This window comes from Mustela erminea, chromosome 17 (genome assembly GCF_009829155.1).
Source record: "Mustela erminea isolate mMusErm1 chromosome 17, mMusErm1.Pri, whole genome shotgun sequence".
Taxonomy (NCBI): Eukaryota; Metazoa; Chordata; class Mammalia; order Carnivora; family Mustelidae; genus Mustela; species Mustela erminea.
Window position 1 is genome coordinate 62,187,224 of NC_045630.1, and position 20,277 is coordinate 62,207,500.

Consider the following 20,277-nt stretch of genomic DNA (forward strand, 5'->3'; position numbering starts at 1 on the left):
CATGGGTCATGGTCGATCAGATGCACAAGAGCTGGGGTACGTGGGCCAGGCTGAGGCCACATCCCAGCAGGAATGGAAAGGGGACACTAATCTCTGAGGGTTCGTAGCTGTCACAGCCACATCCTGCTCTTAATGTAGTAAATCAGAGACCCTCGATAAGTATCTCCTGAGTTACTTGATACATGAATAAATAATAGAGTTTTTTTTACTTTATAATTATCATATTATTTCTATGACTGTAGTTTCATTTCTTATTTTAAATCATTTTAAAGTGTTCATTTAGCTATTTAATCATTTCTTACCTTATTATGATCTTATCCCCTTATTATGATCTTATCCTATTGTTACATAACTTGGTTAGAAAATCCTGGGTTTTTAAAAAAGATTTTATTTATTTATTTGACTGACAGAGATCACAAGTAGGTAGAGAGGCAGGTAGAGAGGGGAAAGCAGGCTCCCTGCTGAGCAGAGAGCCTGATACGGGGCTCGATCCCAGGGCTCTGAGATCATGACCTGAGCTAAAGGCAGAGGGTTAATGCACTGAGGCACCCAGGCATCCCAATATTGGGGGTTTTTGAGAACTTCTCCCTGGGGATCCTAGAAACCTTCTTTACACAACAAACTCTCACCAAAGATGAGAACAACCCCAAATTCAGTGCATTTGGGCACTTTCTTGGCAGATCTTTCAGAATGATGCTGTACCATATCTCGAGTAGCTTAGGTGGTATTTTCCCTGAAAAGTAATGCAGCGGTCTGAAAGTGAACTTCAGATCCCTTCTAACTTGGCCCTTTGTAAGCTATGCAAACACCACCTTGGCAGTGTCCATAGGCCAGCAGGGTTGATGGCATGTTCTTTTGCAATAACTCTATGTCAGCGAATTATGGGTCTTTAGCCAATGAAGCAGAGGCGATGGTTGTAGCCGGTGAAAACCAGTTAAGCTGCAAACCATCCAGTTGTCCTGTAACTTGCCTCATATTATACATTGGGTTTATAGTGACTTTAAAAAAAAACAGAACTGGAACCTCTCTCTGCTCATTCCAAACTCTGATTACTTTGTAAATGCTCTTAATCGATGACCCCTCCATCAATGTGCTGGGTTGACCAGTGCTCTCTGTTCCTCCCATAAAACCTATAGACCGATGCCCACAGTATCTTTCCCGGATCAGAGGTCTGGAGGCGAGCGGCCCAGACTTAAACAATAGTTTGGTAGATCGTGGAGGGTCCAGGCTCCTTCCAGATTTCTGCTCCACTGTCCCTGGAAGGTGACCAGTATTGTCATAGTGCAGTATGGCTCCCAGGCTCCAGCCATCCACCCAGATGATGAAGAGCCCACCCCCTTTCTTTTTAGGAGACTTCTAGGAAGTTTTCCATATACATTAAAGCAAAATGTTTAAAATACGTTTGAATCATTTAAAATGTTCTCCCACTTTAACCAGCTCGTTTATTTAAAATTTTATTTATGGGGCGCCTGGGTGGCTCAGTGGATTAAGCCGCTGCCTTCGGCTCAGGTCATGATCTCAGGGTCCTGAGATCGAGTCCCGCATCGGGCTCTCTGCTCAGCAGGGAGCCTGCTTCCCTCTTTCTCTCTCTCTGCCTGCCTCTCCATCTACTTGTGATTTCTCTCTGTCAAATAAATAAATAAAATCTTTTAAAAAGAAAAAATTTTATTTATTTATTTATTTATTTATTTATTTATTTTAGAGAAAGAACATGAGCAGGTTTGGAGGTGGGGGAAGGGGCTGGGGGGAGGGAGAAGCAGACTCCCTGCTGAGCAGGGAACTCAGTGTGCGGCTCGATCTTCCCAGGACCCTGGGATCATGACCTGAGCCAAAGGCAGATGCTTAACCAGCTGAACCCCCCAGATGCCCTTAACCAGCTCATTTAGATTAACAACCAATTACCAGTCCCATTAATATCTAATCACCGAGCTTCCCATTGAGCTTCCCATGATACTGAAGAGGAAGAGGATGCTGTGTAGAATGAATGAAATATTCCTTTTGGAGGAGGTGTATAAACCAGCATTTGGCTACTCATCGGTCACGAGCACGTGACTATCCTAATTCTGCTAGTCAGAGTACAGTCTAAGTTGCTATCACGAAGCGACCTGGAAAAACCCAGTGGCTTCAATTCGATAGAGGTGAGATGGATAGCTCTGTCCTCTTCCACGTTGCCGTTTCTCTTTGGGCAAAGATGTTTCTTCCAGCGCTCACCTCTCTCAAGCAGCTGGACGAATTTTACAAACGAGGGGATGAGAGAGCATCTGCCTAATCATTTTAAGCTTCCCCAGAAGTGGCATATACTTCCATTCCATGGGCCGGAACTTAATCACACGGCCACACCTCGTGGCGGAGGCAGCCTCCGAAACTCGATTCTTGTGGAAGAAAGAGAAAACAGATGTTTGGGAACCATTAACAGTGCCCCCACCAATAATTTGGTGCCATTGAGTCTAATCACCTCTAGTCATCTAATGGGATCTAGTTGCTGAGCATGTAAGTCCTGGGATCCAGCCTTGGATTACGGGGAACTCAGTTTTATGGACAACAAGTCAGCAGGAGGATGATAAGGGGTCTGTGAGGTGAGGCCCCTGATCATGGGGTGCTGGCACAGTCAGCCCTCCCGCCGCGAGTGCACCCATGACACAAGGCCGTGTCACCACAGGCTTGCGAGGTCCGTACCCCACTGTGTCGATGGAGACTTCTGGGGTCATGCAGACTCACCATCTTGGTGGTTGGACCGAACTTTGCTTTTTTCTGTCACAGTGTAGCCGCATCCACTTGCTTCCTGGAAGCAAAGTCTGAACCTAGCAGGAGCAGGACTTTTCTTGTCATCGTCATCATCGATTCAGTGTGTCTAGATTAACATTTTTGAGGGGCAAGGTGCTGGGTTAGGCCGAGGGATGAGAAGATAAAACAGACAATTTTCCTTTTTTTTTTTTTTTTTAAAGATTTTATTCATTCATTTGACAGACAGAGATCACAAGCAGGCAGAAAGGCAGGCAGAGGGAGAGGGAGAAGCAGGCTCCCCACAGAGCGGAGAGCCCAATGCGGGGCTTGATCCCAGGACCCCGGGACCATGACCTGAGCTGAAGGCAGAGGCCCCAACCCATTGAGCCACCCACGCGCCCCTCCTTCTTTTTCTTAAAGCTGCTTTATTGAGGTCTAATTCAGATACCACACAATCACCTATTTAAAATGTACAACTCAGTGGTGTTTAGTATACTCACGGAGTTTGTGATGGTCCCTACAAGCTATTTTTGTTTTTTTTTTAAAGATTTTATTTATTTATTTGACAGCAGAGGCACAGCGAGAGAGGGAACACAAGCAGGGGGAGAGGAAGAGGGAAAAGCAGGTTTCCCCCTGAGCAGGGAGCCTGATGTGGGGTTCGATCCCAGGACCCTGGGATTATGATCTGAGCAGAAGGCAGACGCTTAACATCTGAGCCACCAAAGCACCCCACTACAAGCCATTTTAAAGCATTTTCCTCACCCTCCTCGTACACCCATGCCCACCTCACCCTACCCATTCCTCCCTCCCAGCCACACGCCTGCGGATCTACTCTTTGCGTCCACGGGCTTGCCTCATCTGGATATTTGATGTAAATGCAATCGTAGTGTGTGCCCCGAGTATTTTCAAGGCTTGTCTGTGCTGTAGCAGGTGTCAGCACTTTATTCCTTTTTATTACTGAATAATGTCCGTTGTCTGGATATACCCCATTTTGTTCATTATTGGTGTGCTGGACATGTGGGATGTTGTCGTTTTGTGGTATATTATGAATAATAATGCCACGGACATTCCGGCACATGCCTGTGTGTGGACATGTGTTCTCATTTCTCTTGGCCACACACCGAGGGGTAGAGTCACTGGGTCTTATGGTAACTATGTTTAACTTTTTGGGGTGCTGCTGGACCATCTTCTAGAGCAACTGCCTCTTCTCGTGCTCTCACAGCAGTGTACGACCAAGGGTTCCAGTCTCTCTGGACCCTTGTTCTCAAGTCTTGCAAATGTCTTTTTTTTTTTTTAAAGGGATTACATCCATACACACACACACACACACACCCCTATCTATCTGTCTATCTATCTATCTATAAGATTTTATTTATTTATCTGAGAGCCAGAGAGCCAGAGGGCAAATGGGGGGTAGGCAGAGGGAGAGAATCTCAAACAGGGTCCGCACCAAGCAGGAAGCCGACAAGGGGCTCGATCCCACCTCCCTGAGATCTTGACTGGAGCGGAGACCATGACTTGCTTAACTGACTGAGCCACCCAGATGCCCCAAGTGCCTGTCTTTTTGGTTATAGCCGTCTGAGGGGCATAAAGGTGTTTCCCTGTGGTTTGATATGCACTTCTCTGGCAGCTCATGATGTTTAAACAACTTTCCATCAACTTGGTTTTTTAGATTTTTTAAAAAAGATTTTATGTGTTTTTGTATGCACACGAGAGAGAATACAGACAAGGGGGAGGGGCAGAGGGAGAAGCACACTCCCCGCTGAGCAGGGAGCCCTATCTGGGGCTCGATCCCAGGCCCTGGGGTCTTGACCTCAGCCAAAGGCAGGTGCTTAATGACAAGCCACGCAGGTGCCCCTTTTCATGAGTTTTTTAGACATGAGTATGTCTTTGGAGTACTCTCGATTTTGATCCTTTGCCCATTTTTTTAAAAAGATTTTATTTATGAATTTGGCAGACAGAGGTCAAAAGTAGACAGAGAGGCAGTCAGAGACAGAGAGGAGGAAGCAGGCTCCCTGCTGAGCAGAGAGAGCCCAATGCGGGGCTCGATCCCAGGATCCTGAGATCGTGACCTGAGCCAAAGGCAGGGGCTTAACCCACTAAGCCACCCAGGTGCCCCTTCTTTGCCCATTTTAAAAATTAGATCATTTGTCTTTTTATTCCTGAGTTGTAAAAGTTTCTTACAAATATCTCAGATAAAAGCCCCTTATCAGATACACGGTCTCCCATTCCACGAGCCACTCCTTTCGCTTCCCGGATGGCGTGGAAGACAATTTTCTTGCCTCTGGCCTAGCTTTCAGATAAAGGCACAATGTGAACACAGTCCACAGAGATGGGCTTGCAGTGAATTTTAAAGAGCTCCCCACCCCAGGTGGAGGTTGGACTTGATTGGGAGGCTGGGGCTGGCGTGGGGGGGGCTTACGGGGTGGGGGGTGGGGGTGCTGGCCGGTGGACTCAGGTTAGTCCCAGGGCCACCTTCTGTGCCCAACTCTTTGCTCACGCATTCAGTCAAAATGGCAATCAGTTCAGTCCCAAAGCTGGTCTGGCTGGGTTTTCTTTTTGTTGGGCTGACAGGATATTGAGGGAACCCACTGGTTTTCTGGTAATGCGAGCCCGTCCGAGGACCTCACTGGCCTTCTCTCCCCTAGTGGTCACACAGTCTCTTCAGCTCCAGTAGGACAGAGTCGCAGCTGAGCGATCCCAGGTCTCTCTGTGGGGGCGGAGCTCAAGGCTGGGGGTCAGGTCCCCAGTCCCCCACCCGCCCCCTAGCCTGCCCTTCCCTCTCGAACTTTCTGACTCACCTTCCTGAAAAGTGAGACTGGAAAAGTGAGTGTCTCTCAGTGGTGTTTAGGGTCTTTGCCAAAATAAACCCGCCAGGTGGCCGGGGCTCAGGGCTGGGGTCGCCGAGCACACGGACGTGGTCCGTTCGTTCTCTTCCGGAGCGGACAGAACAACCCCCGCGGCACAGCGCTCCGCACAGACTGGGCCGCAGAGGCGTCCTGGCCGAGGGCTGCTCGAGCTCGGAACAGATGACGGGCCGGCAGGCAGTCCGTCCCCTTCTAGGGAATAAGGCAAGGATTCCTTTAACACAATGTGACAACTAATCTCTCTATAGCATCTGACTGGGAGGTTTTAATTACTACTGTGAAATACACACGTGATTTGGTTATTCCCGCCAACAGCCGGGTGGTGTCTCTGCGTTTCCCCATCACTCTGCCGCGTGCGCCCGCCCCGAGCGCGGCGGACTCTGACTCCTTCTCCTTCTTTTCTCCTTGTCTCCTTAGCTCCTTCTTTCCCCGGCTTTGTTTTCGCCTCCTTGCGTGTATCCTAATCTGTGCGAACGAGCTTACTGATTTTCTGCTCTGAACATAAGGCCGGGTCCTTCCTCCCAGACATGGCCGTGACCCCAGTGGTCCTGGGGAACGGAGGCGTTTTCACAGCCTTCCTGGCGCTCAGATGAAGACCTCTCTGGGAGACTGTGTGCTTGTGTGGAGCAGCACAGTGCGGGACGGGCAGGAGTCACCGACACCCAGGGCAGACTTTCTTCCAGCTCAGGAGTTAAAGTGGAACCCAGTCCGGAGCCTGGGTCGTCACGATACCAAATATCTCTTTTGTTCCGCGTAAAAATATACAGACGTCTGCACCTTACGGTGACAAATGTCTAGCTGGGAGCTCTGAGATTCGACTCAGATTGTTTGCTTATATTCAAACATGAGGTGGTCTAACGGGCTATTTGGAACATCCATGTGCAAATCTCTCTGCTTCTGGGTAAAACAGTGTTGTAAAAAAAATGCCAAAAAAAAAAAAAAGTTTGGTAAAATGGAAATATTGATCAGACATAGTTTGAGCCCCGAGATGTTCCACCGTGAAACAGTCCTCAGCCGCTCTGGCAGATTTTGGGACACCGGTTTGATTGAAAGAAAAGGAATAAGAAATAAAGAGAAAAAATCTGAAACCCTCAGTGGGATGCTTCCCGTCGGCTGAGCAAGTTAATACCCGGCCTTCCTTTTGGTGCAGCTCGTAAGGACGCTCCCTCGCCAAGCACGAGGCTACAGCCACTTTGGAGTGACAAACTGGTGATATCTAACTTGTTAACAAAAGTTTCCACGGACAGGAGACTTCACCCCTGGGTCCTCTACGCCAGGCGCCGCCCCCTCAGTCCGGTCATGCTTCCTGCAGGGCACTCTAGCCCCACAGCCTACCCCCGACAAGCCCCTTGCCCCCGGTCCCTGCGAGGCCGCCCTCACCCTTCCACAGCTGCCCTGCTCCGGCAGGGGACCGTGACCGCCTGCGGGGCTCCTGGGCCTGGCTCAGACTGCATCACGCTGACTGAAGTAGCCCTTGCTCCGACTCACTAGGCCGTCCAGGGTCTCGGCTCTCCCTGTCTTTCAGGGTCAATTCCAGGACAGAATTGACCGTATCTGGCCAAGAAGTGGACTATCTGCCTGTTATCCAAACTCATTCTGTGCTTTTTCGTTTCTACATCTTTGTTTGCTGTTCCATCCTCCTGGGATGCCCTTCCAATCCCAACGCCGTCCCCAGGCTGTCAGAATCCGACACTCTTCTAAAGTTCCAGCCTCAATGTTTCCTTTCTCAGGAGCCCCTGCGGCCCCGCAGCGCCGCTCTCACGGCCATCTGGGGCCCTGCCACCCTCTCGCTGGAGCAGCGGGCGGGGTCTGCTCGGCTCAGGAGGGCGAAGCATTAGCATCTGCTCTGTTCCCATAAAGGCCAGTGGCCCTAACGGCCTCAAATCTCTCTGAGCCTCGGTTTCCCCCTGTGTTTCCCCCTGTGTCAGCATGATGGGCTGGGCTTGTACGGGCTGGAAGGGGCTTTTGTTTAAAGCTTGGTGATTCCATGATTATGGACCAGAGCCCCAGTGGTAACTCCCCTGTAACCTGCTGATTGCTTTAGGGCAAAACCAATACCTTCTTGGGGCACCTGGCTGGCACCGTCAGTTGTGCATCTGACTCTTGGTTTTGGCTCAGGTCATGGTCTCAGGGTTGTGGGTTCGAGCCCCGCATCAGGTTCGGCACTCAGTGGGGAGTTGGCTTGAGGATTCTCTCCCCCCTCACCCCCCACTCAAATAAATAACTAAGCCCTGGAGAAACCTGATAGCGTCTTCTCCTAGCCCTCTTTCCTCTTGATGCCCGAGTGTCTTGCTCCCGGCAAGCCCTTGTTAAAGAAGAGGAGGGATGAAACGCAACCTCTTGCTGCGAACTGGTCTCACTACTTAGTCTGTTTTCAGAAGTACAGACTGAGGTACCCTCTTTACTGAATGACTCTTTCCTGCCTCCTGCTGTTCACGCACAGCGTTCGCTTTGGCTAAAAAGTTCCCCGCTGGAGAGCAAATCTGGATCTCCCAGCTTTTCCCGTTCGATTGTCTTCTCCTGTGTGCACATGGATTTTTTTCCCCCTAAATAAATGGCACGAGATAAGTATTAATTTATTTGAGGGGCTGTGTTTCACCCTTCTGCCTTCTGTCACGAGAGAGGTGTGCTTTTGATTTTTGAAGAGATGCCCAGTGCTGTGTGGGCCCGTGGTTACGGGAGCTCTCTGAGCTGGTTGGCTGCTTACAGCAGGAGATCACCCATGTGATGTGGTTGCCCAGGGACCGGTGGGGCCGCCATCTGCCTACCCACTGGTCGTCCTGAAGGATTACTCCTTAGCTTCAAGAGCAGCCTGCTAAAAGGATGCACCTCAAGCTATCACTGACAATCCTGTAGGTGAACAGCATTTACTTCAAGAGCATTCTAGAAAACCCCAGTTCCAGAAGATGCGAGTGGTTGTTCCAGAACAAGGGGACTTCTGTGATGAAATACATTTGGGCAGCTACAGTAAGACAAAGCAGATTCTCCTCGCCGCAGGACTTCTCAGAACATTGAATGGGCCGGTATGTGAGGGGAACACAGCCGTCACATTTCCCACACTCAGGTGACTACAGAATCAGAACCCTGCCAGCTGCTTATTTTATGTTGTTGTTGTTGTTGTTATTTTTAAGTTAAGGGTCCTAGAGTCTGGATTTCCACTGAACACACTCTAGGAAAAGCTGCCCCGGAGGGCCGTTAAGAGCCAGCCAAGTGTGGGATTCAAGGGGGCAGGCAGGCAGGGCTGCACAGACAGAAGCGCCCAGCGGGATGGCAGCCCTAGCAGCAAGTGAGACTCTGCGGGGTGCGTGGCGGCAGGTCCCCCACTCCGTCCAAGCCTCGGGTATCACTTCTCACTCACAGAGTTGCACCTGATTCAGCTTTGATGCGCTGTCTTCACACTTCCCCCCGGTGACCTTGAGGGTTCCGGGAAAGCTGTGCTGTTTCTCCAGCACATTTGCAGGACGCCACGCTCTGCCCTCGGCAGCACAGAGGGAAACGCTGAGGCTCGCGCCCGCAGGACGTAAGCAGCCTGTGCCCTTCCGATGCCACGGCTACTGCTAAGCTCATGGAATCGAAGCTTTCGGCTGCGGAGGTGTCAGTAGTGGGGTTGGGGCGGTGGGAATCCATCAAGCCTTTCTCCCGGGGAGGCCAGTGCGAAGCAGGCAGGGATTGATTATTTCCCCCGTGTTCCAGAGCGTCTGGGGGCATCCGTAGGCCAAGCTCCCAGGACGAACAGGTTGATCACAAACCTGAGAAGAAGGAGCACCTGCTCGTCGCTCAGTTGAAGCTCCTTCTTCAAGAGAGGCGGCTGCGGCGGACGGAGCGACAGAAAGCCCCTGAGACCGACCGGAGGGAGGAAGGAGAGTGGAGCGGCAGTGCAGCCGTTCCCGGCTCTGCGAAGCCCTGGGGGGCCCGGGCTGGCGCCTGCCCCCCGCCCCCTGTTGCTGAGAACGGAAGAGCACTGTGAGCCGAGCGGCTGCAGGTCATGGGAAGGACTCCTCGAGCTCTCCTAGCTCCCCTGGCCACTTGGGGCCACCTCTCCATCACAGCGCCCCTTGCCCCATACTGACTCGGGCTCCTGTCCTGTTCTGCCGTGCACTCCGTTGCAATGTCACAGTCCCACAGGCAGTGGGGACACACCTCCCAGCAGTCTTAGTGGCTCCGGTTAATAGCACACCCTAGGCTGAGTGATGTTTGCCAAGCAGCGCTGTGCTGGGATCTTCCTGGCCACCTGGATCGCATCCCTCCCCACGGAGCTGAAAGTGTCTGAGGTGCTCCCTTGTTCCCCGTCCCGCAGGGTCCACACGTGAGCAAGGACCACACTGCACCAAGCTTGAAGGGACAGGCACCGGGTACAGAAGTGCCTTGTGCGGTGTCCTTCCTTTGTGCTTAGTGGGGATGCCACGATGCTTGGCACCAGGGAGCAGAGGATAAGTCAGGCTTCCTACTTCCCCCACCCCTGTGTCCTCCTCAGAGGGCTAGAGGACCTAGGACGAAGGGTCAGGGCGACTGTGGGGTGGTCCCAGGGCAGAGGACACAGCTGCCCTTCCTCATCTGCCCGCATGGCCGCCGGGCGGGGGGCTAACGAGAAGCGGGGTGAGAGGCAGGGGCTGCAGGGCGATCCCAGCTGCTCAGACCGCTGAGGGCACCAGCTCCACTCTGCGGCCCCTCCCTCCCGACAAGGCTGCTACTGCCCTGAGACTGGGGGACCCCGGACCCCACTCACCCCCTCTGGCCTCCCACTGATGGCCTCAGAAAGGGGGTGTCCGGAGGCTCAGTCCCTCAGTCCCTCTGCCTCTGCCCAGCGGGCCTTTCTACTTGTGGACTTGCCCCGGCTGCTCCCGATGAGAAGTGGGGAGCAGAGGATTGTGGGGGGCCCCCAGCATTGGTGATCTGTGCCTGTCCAGGCATAAGCGTGGGTCTCCATCTGCTGGAAAGTGCCAGTGACTCTTCACGCCCTTGGACATCACGCAGCAGTGACTTCAGGAGGCCTCCCCGGCTTCTCCTGCCTCCTGCCCAGGATGGCAGCTCGGTGGCCGGCCAAGCCTGGCTCTCCCTTCCACCTCTCCGCCTGGTCGTACCGGTGCCCCCCTTCCGGTTTGCAGCCTCCCTGTGGTTCCTCCAGCTCGTCTGTCTCTCGGCGCCCATTGCGGCCCCGTCGCCGGGTTCTGTTCCAGTTGTCGAAGGCAGGAAACAAACAATCCAGTCCTTCCAGTTCACCAGCTAGCTCCGCTCTGGGGAGCAGGATCTGGAGAGGCCAAGGAGCCTGCCCCCACCCCGGGGGCCTGGACGGGCTGCCCCACCTCCCGGCGCACTGTCGGGGTCCGGCCTCGTGCGGTCTCTCCGCTCTGCTCCGTCCTCAGTACAGAGAACGGCGCTGATCCTTTCCTGAGGATCCATTCTGTCAGAATGGATTTGGGGACACTGTGGCAGCCGGGAGGAAGCTGTTCTAAAGTAGCCTTGCCAGACTTTAAAGAAAAGTGTGTTCCTCCCTGAATCGCGTGTGTCCCACAAACTAGGCAAAGCCCTCTATTCCTACCTACCACCAAGGCTGTCCCCTTTCCCAGGACTCCGTTCTCTGTCTGTCTGTCTCTCTCCTGCTCAAGCTCTTCCTGGAGGTTCACACCCCGTACTGACCGCAGCATCTCCCCCTTCCCAATGCCCCGGATCACTGCTTCCTTCCCGCTCCTCTTCCCACAACGCTCTAGGTCCAGGAGGAGAGGGGAGCTTCTGGTTGTTGGGACTAAGGGTGCTTCCTGATGCCCCCCGGCCCCACAGAACCCCCTCCCTGCAGGAGCCTCCAGGCTGCGGCCAGGAGGAGCGCAAGGAGAAAGAAGCAGGATGCAGATGCGCAACAAAGCCGCGGTCACCGGCTGCACGTGCGCACCTTCTGCCCAGGCGCGTCACCTGCCCCCGGCCACCGTCCCTGCGACGCCCGCCGCGCACCACCTCTCAGAACAGCTGGCCCTCGTGTCACAGCCAATTAGGCTTTGGAGGGAGTGAGAGGAGAAAGAGTGACGCCGCATACTGACCCCTGCTGTCACGGGGCCGGTGTGGCGGCCGGCACGCGTCCCCGCACGGCCACGCCGCTAATTAATCACCTCGGCCACCGACTTGTGACAGGGCTCTGCCGGCTCCCAGTGCACGTGGAGGCTGGGCCGCACCTGCGGGGACAGCGGTGCCGGCCAGGCTCTGGGCCGCCAGCCGCCCGTCTCAGCTGGCCAGCCAGGCCTGCTTCTGGCAAGGCTTCCTGAAGCTGTTGGGGTTAAAAGGGAGGGTGGGAAAGAGCGGGGACACGTTCTAAAGCCGTAAGTGGTTACACAGAGTGCAGGGGGGCGGCCGGGCCTGGCCGGGAGCTGGGCGGCTGGCAGCCAGACCAGGGCCCCCTCTCTGGAGTGGGCCTTCTGGAAGGCTTAGAGGAGGCTCAGGGATTTGCCCTGAGGAGGCTCCCGGGGAAGGAGCCCCAGGCCAGGAGGCCCTCCAGCTCCTGGGTCTCCTTTCCTTCCCTGCGCTGGTTTCTCCCCCCGCCCCCCCTCCCGTCTTCCCTTCCTCAGGCTCCCAGCAAGGGGGGCAGGCCCTGTGCCCTCGGCCCAGGAGCCTTCGCTCTACACTTCTTCTCAGACTTGAGTTAGATGTCACCCCCTCCAGGAAACGTGCACGGCGGGTGGCCATCCAGAAGCTCCCCGCTCCAAGCGACCTTCGGTCCTAGCTCACCAGACCTGGGGCTGTGAAGGCCTGTTCAAGGACGTGGGGACCCATCGGGGCAGCTCAGCTGCTAAAACAGTCTCTACCGCCTTTGCCCTTGCCAGCCTCTGTCGGATGATTCCCGAATAGGGCACCATCTCACCTTGACGAGCTCCAGGTCTGCTGGGGAGAGAGCCACAGACTGGGTCCCGGCCCTGAAGCCCCACAGAGCCAGTGGTGTCGCATGGCAGCGTGCGGGGGAGCAGGCAGGGCAGGGAAGGCAATGCCCCCGCCACCTCCCACCACGAAGCGCATTCGTGACCTCATCTGGCTGACCGCCGCTTCCATGGAGATCTTGGGTCCGTCTGCTGCCTTTCTATCAACGCTCAGCATCACCTCCAGAGCAGTGAGGGCGATCACTTAGTGGCTTGCTCTTAGGCCAAAGTTCCCCTCCTCGGAGATGAAGCTTGCGCTGGTCCCTGACAAACTGTAAACAAGTAAGTCTGTTTCAGGTGACATGAAACACGGCAGGGGGACACGGGACATGCAGCCATTTGAATACAGATCGTTAAGGGTTCGTTTCTGATTGTAAGACCCGGGAGCCATGCACGCCATGGAATCAAGCCCCAACTCTGTATTCCTTCGGGGTGAATGGGAGACAAGGCTTCTGGAGATCGGCCTCAACAAAGCTCCCAGAGTCACCCCTTCCCTCTCTCCCCAGACACAGCACACTGCAGTTTCCTGGCCCAGGAAACTCTCGGCCTTTGGTCTGCTTAGCACACGTCAGCTTCCCTTCCAGACGCCCTGAAGCTGCCCCTCCCCAGGCTTCCTTTCTAGAAGAGAGCCTAAAACCAGCGAGAGGCACGATCGGTCAGTCACAGAACTCGTTCCGTGAGGACGGACCCTTCCTGTTACATGAGAAGAGCTGTCCTGGGCAGCGAAGGGTGGCATTGGGAGATTCTGACAAAATTCTGTTCCATTTGTTGATGGGCAGAGTGGATGAGAGAATCTAGCAGCAGGAAGTGGGGGCGTCCAACATCTCTCTCGATGGCCATTGAAACGACGGCCAATTTCACTCAACCGTTTATTTTCTGATGAAGACATTGAGTGGTCTGTCTCTGAGGAAATCGTATATGCTTAGGAAGGAGAGTATGTTTACAGGAACCCCCTAACCAAACGTTTAGATCTTGGGATACCCCCCCAAAAAGTATCTCTCTGTTTCTAAATAAAAATCTAAATAAAATATACAAAAAGTGTTAAAAAGTGGTTTAAAAGTTTAATAAATGAGGGGCGCCTGGGTGGCTCAGTCCTTTAAGCATCCAGATCTTGGTTTCAGCTCAGGTCATGATCTCAGGGTCGTGAGCTCAAGCCCTGTGTTCAGCATTCAGTAGGGAGTCGGCTTGGGATTCCTCCCACTCTGCTCCTTCCCCCACTTGCTCTCTCTCTCTCTCGAAAGTAAGTAATCTTCTAAAAAGTAAAAGTTTAATAAACGATGCTTTAGAATGTCAACGGGCACCACTGGGTGCCTCAGTAGGTTAAGCGTCTGCCTTTGGCTCCGGTCATGATCCCAGTGTTCTGGGATCGAGCCCCACATCTGGCTCCCTGGTCGGCGGGGAGTCTGCTTCTCCCTTTAATTCTCCCTCTGGGCGCGCTCTCTCTCTCAAATAAAATCTTTTAAAAAAATGTCAAAACCTGGAACTTGTATCTTAAAATATGTTACACAAAAACGCCTCTTCTGGGATGCCTGGGTAGCTCAGTGGGTTAAAGCCTCTGCCTTCGGCTCAGGTCATGGTTGTAGGGTCCTGGGATCAAGCCCCGCATTGGGCTCTCTGCTCAGTGGGGAGCCTGCTTCCCTTCCTCTCTCTCTGCCTGCCTCTCTGCCTACTTGTGATCTCTATGTCAAATAAATAAAATCTTAAAAAAAAAACCAAAAAACCCTAACACATCTACATTAGGAAAACAGAACTGTGTCTGTATGAATGGCTCGTGCCTTTTGTAGATTGCCTGGAGAGGGAGTGACCAACGTCCAGGACTCCTTATTGCGGGCAGTGAGCTAGTGTTTGCGGGGACAACAGCAGAGCTCTGTGCCATGTTGCGGGGGCGTCTGACCCTGTGACCTCTCTGGATTGAACCTTTGGTTGTCAGCCTCAAATGACAATGGTTGTGCTAGAGGGAAGATATGCTTTAAGGACAGGCTGAGATTGAGCTCCTGTGTCCCCTCTTAACTCGTGTGGGGACGAGTTAACTCTCTTTGGCTACTACTTACCGGGCGCGCAGTCACACCCCTGCTCACCCATGCGTCCCTATTGCATTCTTACGGTTCATAAAACAGACAGGCCTCACTAGGGATACAAAGTGATGTTCTCGGAGCTCCTGGCTGGCTCAGTTGGTAGACCGTGCTGCTCTTGATGTCAGGGTCATGAGTTCAAACCCCAGGTTGGGCACGGAGCCTACTTAAAAAGGAAAAAACAAAATAACTGAAGTGATGTTCTAGACATGCTCCCTGCCAAAGAGCTCTCTGCTCAGTGACACGTGCCGCTGCATCTCTCCAGGCACTGAGGTCTTCCTCTGCAACATGGGATGAGAGAGCCCATCTCAAGGTCATGCCCTTCCTTGTTCGAATAGTTCACCAGAGCCACAGCCGATCTCACGTGCATTCATTTGCTTTGTACATATGTGGTGCTATGAACTCCGGTTTTTGACATTTATGACAAGGTTTTCGTGAGTAGTACACGGACCACGGTTTGCTCTTTTAAAAATTCATTTATCCGGAAAGGAGTCAATCGGCTAAAGAATTTTTTTCTTCTGCTTCACATGTTTTATGTTTCTTTGATTTTTGCTTTTCCTTTTACTTGATGCCCAGCACTGTGCCAGGTATGGCTGGGGATGCAGACACGTGTTCTAATACCTCCTATTTTCTTACGTGGGGTAGATATGTAAGTGTGTGTTACTAGCGTGTGGGTGGAAGCGTGTGTGTGTGTGCCGAGGCACGTGAGTGTGCATACGAACATGTGTAGGGTGAAGTGTGGGCACACTTAGGGCATGTGTGGCTGTGCGTGTGGTTGTGTGCTTGTATGAGAGTGTATAAGTCTATGTGTGTGACAATGAGTGTGTGTGTGAGTGAACACACATGAGTGAGAATATGTGTGGGTACATGTGTGAATGTGTAAATGTCTGCATAGAATAAGTGAGTGCAAGTGTGGGGAGAAGTGGTGCACACACATATGGGTGTGCACATGTGTGCATGGAAGTGTGTAAGTGTGTGTGTATACACACATGAGTGAAAATATGTGTGGGTACATGTGTGAGTGTGTAAATGTCTGCATAGAATAAGTGACTGCAAGTGTGGGGAGAAGTGGTGCACACATATGGGTGTGCACATGTGTGTGTGTAAGTGTGTAAGTGTGTGTATACACACATGAGTGAAAATATGTGTGGGTACATGTGTGAGTGTGTAAATGTCTGCATAGAATAAGTGAGTGCAAGTGTGGGGAGAAGTGGTGCACACACATATGGGTGTGCACATGTGTGCATGGAAGTGTGTAAGTGTGTGTGTGTGTGTGTGTGTGAAGTCATCATGATGTCTCTCTTACTGACAGACTCTGGAGACCAGGTGTCTGCTCCTGAGAGCAGAAAAAGAAAGTGGGACACTTAGGGGGCTCAGTTGGTTAAGTGTCTGCCTTTGGCTCAGGTCACAGTCTCAGGGTCCTGGGATCGAGACCCACTTCGGACTCCCTGCTCAGTGGGGAGCCTGCTTCTCCCCCTGCCCCTGCCCCTCCCCTCTGCTTGTGCTCTTTCTCTCTGTCACATAAAATCTCAAAAAAAAGAAACACAGTAAGTCTCAGTATGAGATCAAAAAGTGGTCAAGCAACTTGTTCCTCCAGCTGACTTTTTTTGGCAATTTTTTTCCTTCCTAATTATCAAATCAAATTTAATAACAAAAGCAACAACAGAGGGGTAATTGACCTGAAAAAGAATGGAAAAGAATTCCAGAAATAGGAACCAGCAGGGATTTAAAAAAAAAAATAGCTGACAGACTGGACCTTTCTGGCAAAATTTAAACTGAGCAAAAAAGACTCACTTGAACATTTTCAGGGAGGGCAGAGGGCAGCCTGGGTCTGCCGGTAGATGGGCACCGGTGTCGCGTCTGCAAGGCGGAGTCTCCATCTTGTGGCCAAATAGAGAACTGCAGCCCCTGCAGAGCGACTGAAACAACATGACGGAGCCGCTGGGAGCTGGGGCAGCCGGTCAGGCAAACCAGCGAGGCCGCCCCCAGTTGTCCGCATCACCAGGCCCCCTCTTTCTGCAGCCCCTACCTACTCCCTGTGACGTCACAGAAAAATATATACTGGCCTCTGCCCCTGGCTCCTGCACGGAGCTCCAACACCCCTTGCAATTCCTTAAGTGAAAAGAGCTCGGGGTGGGGGGCATCATCTGTTCCAATGTTTGGTCTTTGGTCCCAGTTTCTGACACTCCTAAAGTCCCTCGGAATTTCCGGGGAGGGGGAGTGTTTTTTGTTCGAATGGGATGACTCTGGAGGGGCTCCTGGAAGGGCGCCAGCCACCCAGGATTCAAAGCTTGGAACCTCGGGCCCGTGCCATCCTCCAGGCTGTGGGTAACCTGGGGCTCCTGTTTGCACTGGAGTCTGATCTGAGGTGGAGGTGGTTTTGTGGGACCGAGCCCTTGACCTGTGCCATCTGCACGAACCCCGCAGGGGGTCCGGATTGTACTGAATCCGGGACGCTCCCGCTGACAATGGCTTGGGGCGGGGAAAAGCCGGTATCTGGGGTCAGCAGTGTGGTACGTGTGGCAGTGGTGTGACAGGAAGGGAGAAGCCCAGGGGCCGGTTCTCCTCTACACACCCCTGCAAGCTCCCTCTCCCCCGGTCCACAGCTCTCTGCTCTCCTGCCTTCCAGCCACCGACGCCGGCTAAGGATCCGTCTGTCCTGTGCATCTCTCCTGTCCCTTCTCCGGACGTTACAGAAGAGGACACAGGCCTCGATCAGAGGCTGTCAGACGTGTGACTTCTGGACTTTCCTTCCCAAAAGGGAGGGAGGTGCACTGGCGCGAGGGGTGGGTCACCTTTCAGACAGGAAGTTCACCAGACCGGCCCGCCGGCCAGTGCGGAGGCTGCCTCACCTGCGGTCCTGGGCAGCAGGTGGCACCGGCCGGGGCACCGGCCTGGAGAACGAAGCCCGGCGCCCCGTGCACCCCATGCCTGGCACCTTTAGCCCGCTGCTGGGCTGCGGACGTTTGTGCAGTTGCCGCATTGGGGTTTTTTGTTTTGTTTTGTTTTCAATTTTATTTTATTTAAGTCTGATTAATTAACATGTAGTATTAGTTTCAGAGGTAGCATTCAGGGATTCACCGTTTGCATGCACATCGCATGGCCTCTTTAACGCCCATCACCCCGCTACCCACCCCCTCCACTTCCCCTCCAGCAGCGCTCCGCAGTCCAGAGTCTCTTAGGGCTCGTCTCCCCACCCATCTGGAGCTAATCCCTGGCGGCTTCCATGGAGACTTGAGGCTCTAGAATCAGTAAGTCCCGAGCGTACAGGGAAGGCCTCAGGTTTTACCACAGACGTCGGCTGCGGGAGTAGAGACTCGATGAGGATACTCTCCACAGAGCAGGGTACGGACACCATATGCAGTGGCTTTACGGAAAAGTAATAGAGATGGACACGGTGAAGCGCTTTGGACAGTCCCTGGCAGCTACTTGATAAATATTAGTCAACATGATTATGACACCATTTTTAATGGTGTCAGGGAGATCTTCCCAACAACCCCATAATTGGAGACTAATATTATCTCTGTCTTTACACATCAGAAAACTCAAGAGCCGAGAGCCTCGTCACCCTGATTAGACTTTGGCGAAACTGGGACTCCGATCCCAGGTGGCTTGCGTCCGGAAATCAGGCTCGCGCCCAGCGTAGCCTGCCGTTTTTAAGGAAAATATAAAGATGAGGAAAGATGTTCCCAGTGCATCGTTATCTGAAAAGGAAAGTCGCACGAGATAATGTTATAGTGTAGCCTTATTCTGTGCAAAGGAAATGTGTGTGTGCATGAGTTCATGTGTGTGTGTGTGTGTCGACTGGAGAGCTGGACGCAGGTTATGAAGGTAGCATAAGAGCTTAAGAGCGAGAGGTCTGGAACCCGTTTTCTGGACCCACATTCTGGCTCGGCTCTTTCCTCACCACGTCAGGAAGGTGCTACCCCGAAGTGCGTCCACAACAGCCCTGGCTGGCGGGGTTGTCGTCAGGATGAAATCAGGCGGGAGCAGTGAGCACCTGACACCGGCTGTGGCCCTTAGTAGCCACTCAAGAAGTCCTGGCTCTTATAGACACACATGAGGTCTTTCTAGCGCGGACCTCGAGGTACTTTCCTTCTCTTGTAACTGTATTTTCTTTTGTTTTTTAAGATTCTGTTTATTCATTCGACAGAAAGAGACACAGCGAGAAAGGGAACACAAGCAGGAGGAACAGCAGGCAGAGGGAGAGGCAGGCTCCCCGCCGAGCACGGAGCCCAGTGCGGGGCTCAATCCCAGGACCCCGAGATCGTGACCTGAGCTGAAAGGCAGACGCTTAATGCCTGAGCCACCCAGGCGCCCTGCATCTGTATTTTTAAAGTGAACTTTCATTAATGTGTATTACAGGCAAGAAAGTATTTGGAAAGAATGGGCAGAGGGGACTGTGCAGCCGTGGCCGGCTGAAGGCCAGGTGGAGGCTGGTGGTGGGGAGAGGCGGGGCCTGTGGGTCCTGTCGGACCAGGCGGCCTTGCGTTTTGGGCAGATAATCAGCTGTGGCTTGTGTTTGTCTTGGCGCAGGAGAGACAGCTAGCTCTCCCCAGTATCTGCTTTTCCGTTTCTACAGCTCCCAACCTCTAGCTGGGTTCATGGCCACGCAGAATACCAACTACATTTTCTAGCTTTCCTTTTTCTTTTTCTTTTTTAAAAGATTTTATTTCTTTATTTGCGATAGAGCAAGAGTGAACCAGAAAGAGCGCGCGGGGTAGGGAAGAAGGAGGTAGAAGGAGAGGGAGAAGCAGGCTCTCGGCTGAGCAGGGAGCCCCATGCGGGACTCGATCCCAGGACCCTGAGATCATGACCGGAGCCGAAGGCAGACGTTTGACTGACGGAGGTGTCCCTACACTTTCTAGTGTAATGTAGTCCCGACACTATAGGGACACCGGTGTCCCTACACTTTCTAGCTTTCCTGCCGTCAAGTGACTAATCCTGGCCCATGGGAGGCACGTGCTGTGGGTCACTTCTGGGAAGTGTCTTTGAAGGAAGAAGACAGCGGTCACCGTCCCTCCTTCCCATGGCTGGAAGCTGTGCTCTGTGCTCGGAGCTGGAGTAGCCACGTTGGACCGTGAGAAGGAGGCCTTGCTGCTCTCGCGGTCATCAGAGGCGCGGCTCCTGCTGGTTGTCTGCCTACTTGGGGATTTCATTTACAGGAGGGAGAAACAAATTTCTGCCTCATTTTAGCTACTGTTACATGGGATTTCCTGTCACTCACAGCTCACTGGTTGTCAGTGGCGGCCACCTCTGGGGACGCGTGGCCGTGTTAGGAGACATTTTTGGTTGTAACTACTGGAAAGATGCTGTGGCGTCTTGTAGTTTGAGGCCGGAAGAGCCTCAAACCCGTATGCGGGACAGCCCTCCCCACGGAGTTATCTGGCCCCAGACGTCTTTAGTGTCAAAGCAGAGAGACTCTGCTTACAGCCGAACTCAACCTTAACTAAGAGACGGAGCTTCCTACGAGCCCTCCATGCTGGCTTTGCAGCGAGAGCTGACTTGCTGCAGCCCAGCCACAGGGTGGGCCTGGGCCGTGGGAAATCCTGCTGTGTTGATTCTAGCAAGCCCCGGGGGTGAGCGGGAACAGAGACAAATGTTGTTGAGAGCCGCTGGTTGAGAGCTCAGCTCTGGCGGAGAAATCAAGGCAGCCTGTCACCTTACTGGGAGGTCAGAACGTTCTGGCTCAGGGGACAGGCCGCAGGCACGACT